Here is an 8147-nt window from a genome sequence, read left to right on the forward strand (position 1 = left end):
AGGTGCCCCCGCCCCTGGAGGGGGGAACTGCACCCAGACCCAGGTGGTGTTTCCCTTTTCCCTGCGGTGGGGGGAGGCAGACCGCCCCGACTCCGCAGCAGCAGGAAGGCTCCACACTCCAGACCGCAGTCGGACGGCCAACTCCTCCTCCTAGCCCCCCTGCTCCACCAGGTCGCAGAGAACGTCTGTAATATTTTCGTTTTTGTGAGTTGAACACAACATATTAGCCAAGAAAAAAAAGATATTTATTCTTTATTAATGATATCATGGATCTGTGTGCTCAGATTATCGTTATTGTTTGATAAGGATTTATCTATTTATCGTCTGAATTAATAAGTTAATCGTGTAGCTAAATGCAGTTTTATATCAAATGGACAAAATATTTAATTTTAAATAAGAATTTTATGAATAATTACATCTTGAAATCTCAGCTTTTTTCTCTACCAGATTATAGCAGGTTATTTTTGTAAAAATGAGGCTTTAGCTGTATTTTGTCATAATATTTTAAACGCATTTTGGGGTAAAATGTTAGCCATAAAGGAAGGGAAGTACAAAGTAGCATAAAATTCCAGACAAAGTGCACATATACTCGGTTATTTTATACCACTTCTTTTTTATTTAGTGACCTGTTAGCCCCAAAGCTTTCCGAGGTATTTTCTTATCAGGACTTTATTTGGATAGGTTTGCCTCCTTGTCGTGACACCAGCATGCTCGGGCTTTATAACACTTGCTGTTTACTAACCTTTCATTATACCTGAGTCTGCTTCAAACTCGCCTCTGCTCAGAGAGCCGCCGTCTAATGACTCAGGTCTTGGCTGCGTGTCAGCTTTATCAGGTGACGCTGTTTGCTGGCTGGGGGGTCACACCGGGGTCAGCTGCCTCCACCCCTAGAGAGGCAGGTGAAAAATAAATTCCACAAACAGTCTAAACGAAGAGAGCGTTTCAATGGAAACGGCTTTTCAGAGTTAGGAGAAGAGGGATGAGGAATGTATTTGGTCAGGTGTGGCGCATCAAGGTGGAGGGCTGCAGGAAGTATTCACTGAAGTAAAAGTAGAAATGTGACACTGCACAAGTAAAAGTCTTGCATTTGCAGTCTTAACTGATAAAAGAAATTTGTTCAGTTAATTCATCTGTATTTTGAAGATCCAGTAAAGGCTAAGCTAACTGGGCAAAGTTGTCTTAATTAATTACTGATGTCAGCGTATGTGAGAAACCATTCTGCCTGAAAAATTTGCTGGCAGCTGCTGCTAACCTTTGAACGTTGCAGTGAATTCAGTATTTTTAGCCCTTCAGCAAGTAGTTTTTGAAACAGACACAAGACAACAGCTGCTAAAGGTAACTGGCCTTGTCCTCTGTTTGATCAACCGGTCACGAGTACCGCTGATCCTCTCCCCTCTTGCCGTAGAATGCTCTTGTAATAACACGTCTGCTTTAAATTAACAGCCATCAGCTCTCGTTTTGTTTTGTTTTTTAAGAATTAACCCCTCATTTCTTGAAAAGGCTTTTATTTTGAAACATGTGAAGTGAAGTTTGTGAAGAAATACGAATACTGACCGTCTGACAGCTGGTCACTTATTTGGGTGTTATTCTACATAGCAGAGAATAAGTGAAGGAGAAACCATCGCACAGGAGAGAGAGAAGATCAGCAGCTCATGGTACTGGTCAGATTGGAGCCGAGGCTGGAGATAGAGTTGACTTTATGAAGTGCTCTTTAACAAATAGGTTTGTAAGGAATGAAGCCCTGGCTGATTGAATCCATGTTTTTGATAAACTGCCTGGCTTTGAATGCTTTTTTGGCTCACAATTAGCTTCATATATTTTGTAGCACATGAAAAACACCATATCTATTCCATTCCATTCAATTGTATTTGTATAGCGCCAAATCACAACAACAGTCGCCTCAAGGCGCTTTATATTGTAAGGTAACAAGGTTAACAACTGAAAATCTACACCTGACGGTGCCAGTGTGCTAAAGACGTCTTTCCACTGCCCCCAAATGGCTAAAATATCACCTATGGCAGCTTTGTCATTGACTAGTTCTGTTACTTTGGTGGATCATTATAATTTGGTATTAATTAGTGATCGCTTCATTATACTGGGGTATAATATAAAATAAATGCACATTTCTTCTATATATTTGAAACATCAGGTACATGAAATGTTCCCTTTATGCCGTCTAATCCAACCAATATGACGATCGCGCTTCGTTCATTTTTTTAAGCTTATCCATAAACAGCCATTCACCCCATTAACATATAGAAAAGGGTCAGAATGACAGGAATTCACTGTAGTCCATCATCACCGTTGTGTGTCTGTATATGTAAATTACTGGACAGATTGTATTTATTGTTTTATGAAACACAGCCTTGCTTCGTCTGACATTTCTCTCCTCCTCCACCTCCACAGTGTCCTCTTCAAGCTTGGTGAGAGCGTCCACCTGACTTCCTCGGTGCCCGGCAACCAGAGCGCATTTTTCCACCCTCTCATCGCGGTGACCATGACAACTCCTAATAACCCGCAACAGCGTGCCGGATGATGAGTCAGTCAACAGACGCAGAGGAGTGACGACGGCGGGCACGGTGGTGGAAACGAGAAAAGGGGACAGTGGAAATAAAACAAACAAAACCCCCCCAACTCACCTGCACCTGAAAGGGAGGAGTCTGGATTTCCCTCTGTGGCACACAAATGATCAACAGGGATGTATGATTTTAAACGAATCTTTTGAAAACAGTGTTCAGTTTTCCATCCTCCCGTCTCTCTCTCTCTCTTTTTTTTTTGTTTTTAACAATTTGCAGCCATCCTCTGTTGTGACATTACCAAGGAACAAAAATCGGGCACCAAAAACTGCTCACAAACCAGACTGAAGGCTCTGCGATGACTTTAACTGTGATCTAAGGTGGAAATACAAAGTCACGCTGGCACTAAGGGACAGAGACACTGATCTGCTTGTGTGCAGGCCGAGGTAGGACTGGGCTGAAAGCCTTGCGCGTGAGCAGACTACGTGACAATCACAATAACCTTTATTGATCTTGCGTTTGACATTCTAAAAGTCTTCCATGTTATTCTTTCACACTCGGTTTACTGTACTAGCAGTAGTGCAAAGGATGAATGCCTGTTTGTCATTCCCAGTTGTTCAGTGTGTATACTGTGATTGAAAAAGACTTTGACAATCTTGAAAGGACTATGCAATGCGTCTGTAGGTGTATGCAATGCTTTGTATAACTGGATTCTGCACAAAACTCCACACACTTGTACACTGTCAGTGAAAACAGCTGCCTGTAAATAAAAGAAAAGCACATGGGTGTAAGAGTGACAAAATACGCCAAAGGATAGGAGCTTCGATTGCAGCTGCGTGTCTCATAAGCTACTCTGCCACATTTGTAATCTTGGCCCTGCCTCAGTCGTCGAGGGAAGGACTGAGTCACTGACTCTAAATGTGTCCCTTCCCCTTCAGGAAACCTCTGACTGTTGTTTGCACATAGATTCAGGTGAATTTCAGGAATGGGACCCGCCCTTTCTTTATCTCTCCCACGTCCTTCTTCAATCCGAAATAGTACAAATATTGTTAATAACTCCTCATCATAAAATATATATCACAGGATCTCCCCCCCCCCCTTGAGTAGAATGATAATAATGTCAAGTATTCAGAAACAAAACAAACATAAAAGTCAGACAATGTTGTGACAGGAACGGCTCTAATCATTGCAGGATTCCAGAAAGGCTGAGAAATGTCGGGGAGAGGAGCAGCTGCTGTGGGTACAGACGCCCACGCTAACAGTATTAAGGTTTGTTCAGAGAGATACCAAAGTGGGGTTCATGCAAATTTGATATCCCTCCCTCCAGCATCCTTCTTTCTCCCCTCCTCCTTCCCCTCTCTCATAGGTGGATACCTCTGAATCACCTCTTACTCAGTCATACCATTAATTTTGTGTGCCAAAATTCCAAAATCTTGCTTTTGCTCTCTGTCTGAACACACCGTCGCAGGCTCATTAGCTGGACGATAGTGAACCAAATTTAGCACCAACCATGAGTTTTCTTCTCGCTTTAAGAACCTGTGAGACAAAAAAGGCATTTATGCAAACACAACTGGCATGTAAGACGTGGCAGATCCAGTCTCCTGTTCAATATTAGGTCATAATATTGTTATTATTATGTCATTGGTTTGTGACTGTTATAGGCATATTTACTGCCGTCTGATCAGAAGGCACTCGTACTTGTTTGACAGGACATGATTTTCTTTTCCTCCTAATGTATTATTTTTGTATAAAATCGAAATCAATCTTAAATCATTATTTATACTTTGTGAGAAAATATTGGTATTTCAAGTAAAATGTGTTCCTTTTTTCAAACTGACCATGTGTTTGTCGTCATTTTGATTCACAGAGCTCAACAATGGTACATCTATCATTTATAATCATCCATCCACCCACACTGTAACCACCCTGCCCGTTACTGTGTTAAAACTGAGCTGTAAAAGAAATGCAGCGGAGTAAAAACGGCGTTTAAAGTAATATGAAATTTGAAATGGGTTTCTGCCCATTGAGATGAAAAAGTGTTTTAGTGTAAGTACTATCAGTTTATGATGCCAACAAAGATGTAGTCGTGTTGCAGCGTCATAAATCAGCCGCTTTGAAGTTCACAGATCTAAAGTGCACGTTACGCTTCCAGCAACAAGGTCGCTGAACCCTGTTGATAGCACAAATCATTTCAGACTTTACATCTTACTGACACTGAGCACACTCTAAAAAATGTAGTAGCATTACAGTTTTTGCTGAGACATCATATCATGGTTATTTAGGTCAGGATAGTATGATATATAAGTCAGTGCACTGCTTGAACTTTAATTTATTGTACAAGACGCTTCTATAGCTGTTACACTGCAGGGAGCATTTTGCTAGCATGCCTTGAGTTCACTTGTCCCGGACGGGAAAGATCACAGCAAAGTTCAGGACGTTTAGCTTTATCCTGGGATGGAATTGGACCCTTAAATAGTTTAATATGGATAAAAATAATGTGAATTACACTAGTACAAAAAGTAGTCTGTCATAATTTTATTTATTTTTTTAAAAAGGAAAACATTCGTATATTCTGTATTCATCACATGCAAATATTTCCTGCCTTTTTGTTTTAATTTTGCTGATTGTGACTTATAACTCGTGAAAATCTGAAGTCCAGTATCTCCGATTATTTGACTATTTCATTTCGAGGTAATTACTACTCAAACAGTTTAAATACTGTGTATCTCTCACTTTAGCTGTGAACACACAGCCACACTCCTCTTTTCAAATGAAATTCAATTTTGCATTTCATTTGGAAATCAAGGCCCTGGAGTCTGGAGGAAGCGTGGGGAGGTGTTTGAGGTCCAGCCTGAGGTTTCTGCCATCTGTGCTAATTTGGTGTGTCATATCTTTGGTGTGTCCTAAGGCAATGCAGCCATCTACCAGGAAGTTTTAGAGCACGTAATGCTTCGATCCACTCAAAAGGTTTGTGGAGATGATCATTTCTTTTTGCTGCAGAACTTACCACCTGCCTTCAGTGTCAAAACTCCTACCTCGCCTGATGCTTTGGCCCTCACACAGACTCTCTGCCAGTGTTAGGGTCGCTACTCAAAAAAAGTAATGTATTACATATTACTTCTTACTTTTCTCAATGGTAATGCAGTATGTTACTTAATTACTCACTAAAGAAAGTAACTTGTTTACTGCTCATTACTTAACTTTCTCATATATTGAGCTGAAATGTATCGTCACAAAATTACCATTTAACAATACAAAGCTACAGGCTACAGTCCCACACAACAACACAAATCCCCATCCTAGTGAGGACACACATAGGCTCTTTTTTTTTAGTTTTTATATATCAATACAAAACCATCAACACAAAGCAAAGATGAAAACCAGACCAGAGAGGCTGTGCTGCAATGCTGCAAGCCTGACTGCTTATCAACGCTTTCGTTACCTGTTGAAAATCAGCGTCTGGCTGCTGTGCTGGAATCAAGACAACGCTCGGCTTTAACATCATTGTGGTTTCTTGGCTAGCTAGCATGCTGTCTGTGCAGGTGCTTCCTGAAAGCCAAAGTTGTGTTAGCAGTATAAAGCAGTTGTTTCTGTCCTGGATGCATTTTACACTTTACCATTGCGCTCTTGTCTTTTCATGCAATATCAACATGAGTAATGTTTATACCTCCTCAAAACCTTTAGATCACTCCACCATTTTCTTCCACCCTGCACACAAACTGAAATCAGCTGATTGTAGTGCAAGCATGAGAGAAGGAAGAAAAGCACATTTGATGTTTTTTTTTAGCCTTTTGTTGTTTTTTTCATGAAGCATGTGTTTCACATTGGGGTTTTTCATCTATAAATTAGTTTTTTTATTAACTGACCTGGTCATTTAAGGGCCATTTTTGCTTCATCGTTATAAAGTGGCACATTTTAAATTCAACTCTTTAGCAAGTGATAAAGTCACCACAACTGTCTTGTTCAAAAACCCACCATCTTGTGATTCATTTCACGAACTGTGCTTTGAGTCCCTGTGTTGACCTGCAGCCTGTATCGAGGAGCCCTGCTGGGGAAACCCTTGTAATCCACTGTTGTCTCTCCATTTGGTTTTCAATAAGACCTTTGATTCACAGATCCAGGAAGCCTCTATAGATCTGACCATGTCTTTTTTTATTCTTTTCTCCAAAAGCTACTGAAATACCAGGAGGTGCATTTGCATCTGTTAGAGACTGAAATACAACACTAAAGTCTCTAAACATTTAAGTCAAACTCAATTCATTTGCAGGCGCTTGAATGACTGTTAGAAATGCACCAACTGATCGTATGACTGCAAAGATAATTTATATTTGTTCACTAATTAGTGGTATTTTATTGGTGCACTGATTAGGCTCATTAGCCTATGTGGTTTGCTGTAGGGTTATCGACTATGTCATCCTGACCTGATCCTTTGTCAGCTGTCTGTAAAATAGTCAGAAAAACGTCTTATTTTTAGTGCTGCGTTATGATTCTCCAAACATTTCAGCATGAACCAAATTAAAAAATTCCAGGTTACATTAATAATTAAAAAGTCATTAAAAAGTATTAAGACTACCAGTTCTCCCACTACTACTTTGTACTACTAGTGGTAGGAGTAGTATTAACATTACACAAATCTGTTTTCCTCATATTTGTTATTTCATGTACTGAGAGAGTGAGGAACAGTGCATAAAGTTCACCGTAAGAAACATCTGCACAATATTTCGGATTATAATTTACAGGCAACTGAATATGAAACCAGAAACTGGAAAAATAAATGCTTCCATAATTATTGACAGGTGCAGTATTACCTCCATATTGTTCCCTACATGCTTAGCCAGAACCCCAGTTGCTTCCCACTGTACTTCTGCATATGCCTTCACAGTGATTTATATATATCGGACACTGACTATTACAAGCCTTTGAGTGCTTACTCACTATTTTACATTTAAAACTCAAGTCAGAAGGTCTCCTCCATCATGTCATAGACTCAACCACAGGTAAGCTTTTCTTAATTTACTCCCATGTTCCTTGCCTATACTTACATTCTCCAAAAAAGTAGTGGGAAGTAATTCTTCAATCTATTTTATTGTTTATCAATTGAAGATTTGATGAACATATTTAGTTTTTTAACCTTTTTTATTTGTGTCCATGTTACCAGTTTACACAACTTCACACAAGAGATTTTTGATCTCAAGAGTTATGTATTATGTTGATGGTTTTAATAAGCATAAATTAAAAAAAAAAATCTAACTATTCATGTCAAATTAAAACTAATTATCTGTCTATGCCCATGTGTTTGTACGATGGCACTCTTTCAGAGGATTCACAATAAATGTGTATTTATTTCCGGGTCATTCCATCTCAAATCAAAATCGGCCTTCAGCTTTGCCAAAGTTTGGTCACATATAATGATTTCTGTAAAATTTTAGCTTTATATGTCAAATAGATTTCAAAATATATGTAAACATATATATTTTAAAATGTTCCATCGACCTACTTTCGGGGCCTTCAGGCGATGAGGCGATGTTTGAACACAAATATCTTAACTATCAAAGATGAAAGCCTACAGCCTACATCTTCCCATCATATTGAAAAATGTTTGAATATTGACTTGTGGAAATATGAAAAAGA

The sequence above is a fragment of the Pundamilia nyererei genome, unplaced genomic scaffold (assembly GCF_000239375.1).
Source record: "Pundamilia nyererei isolate P.nyererei 1_Seehausen unplaced genomic scaffold, PunNye1.0 scaffold00091, whole genome shotgun sequence".
Lineage (NCBI taxonomy): Eukaryota > Metazoa > Chordata > Actinopteri > Cichliformes > Cichlidae > Pundamilia > Pundamilia nyererei.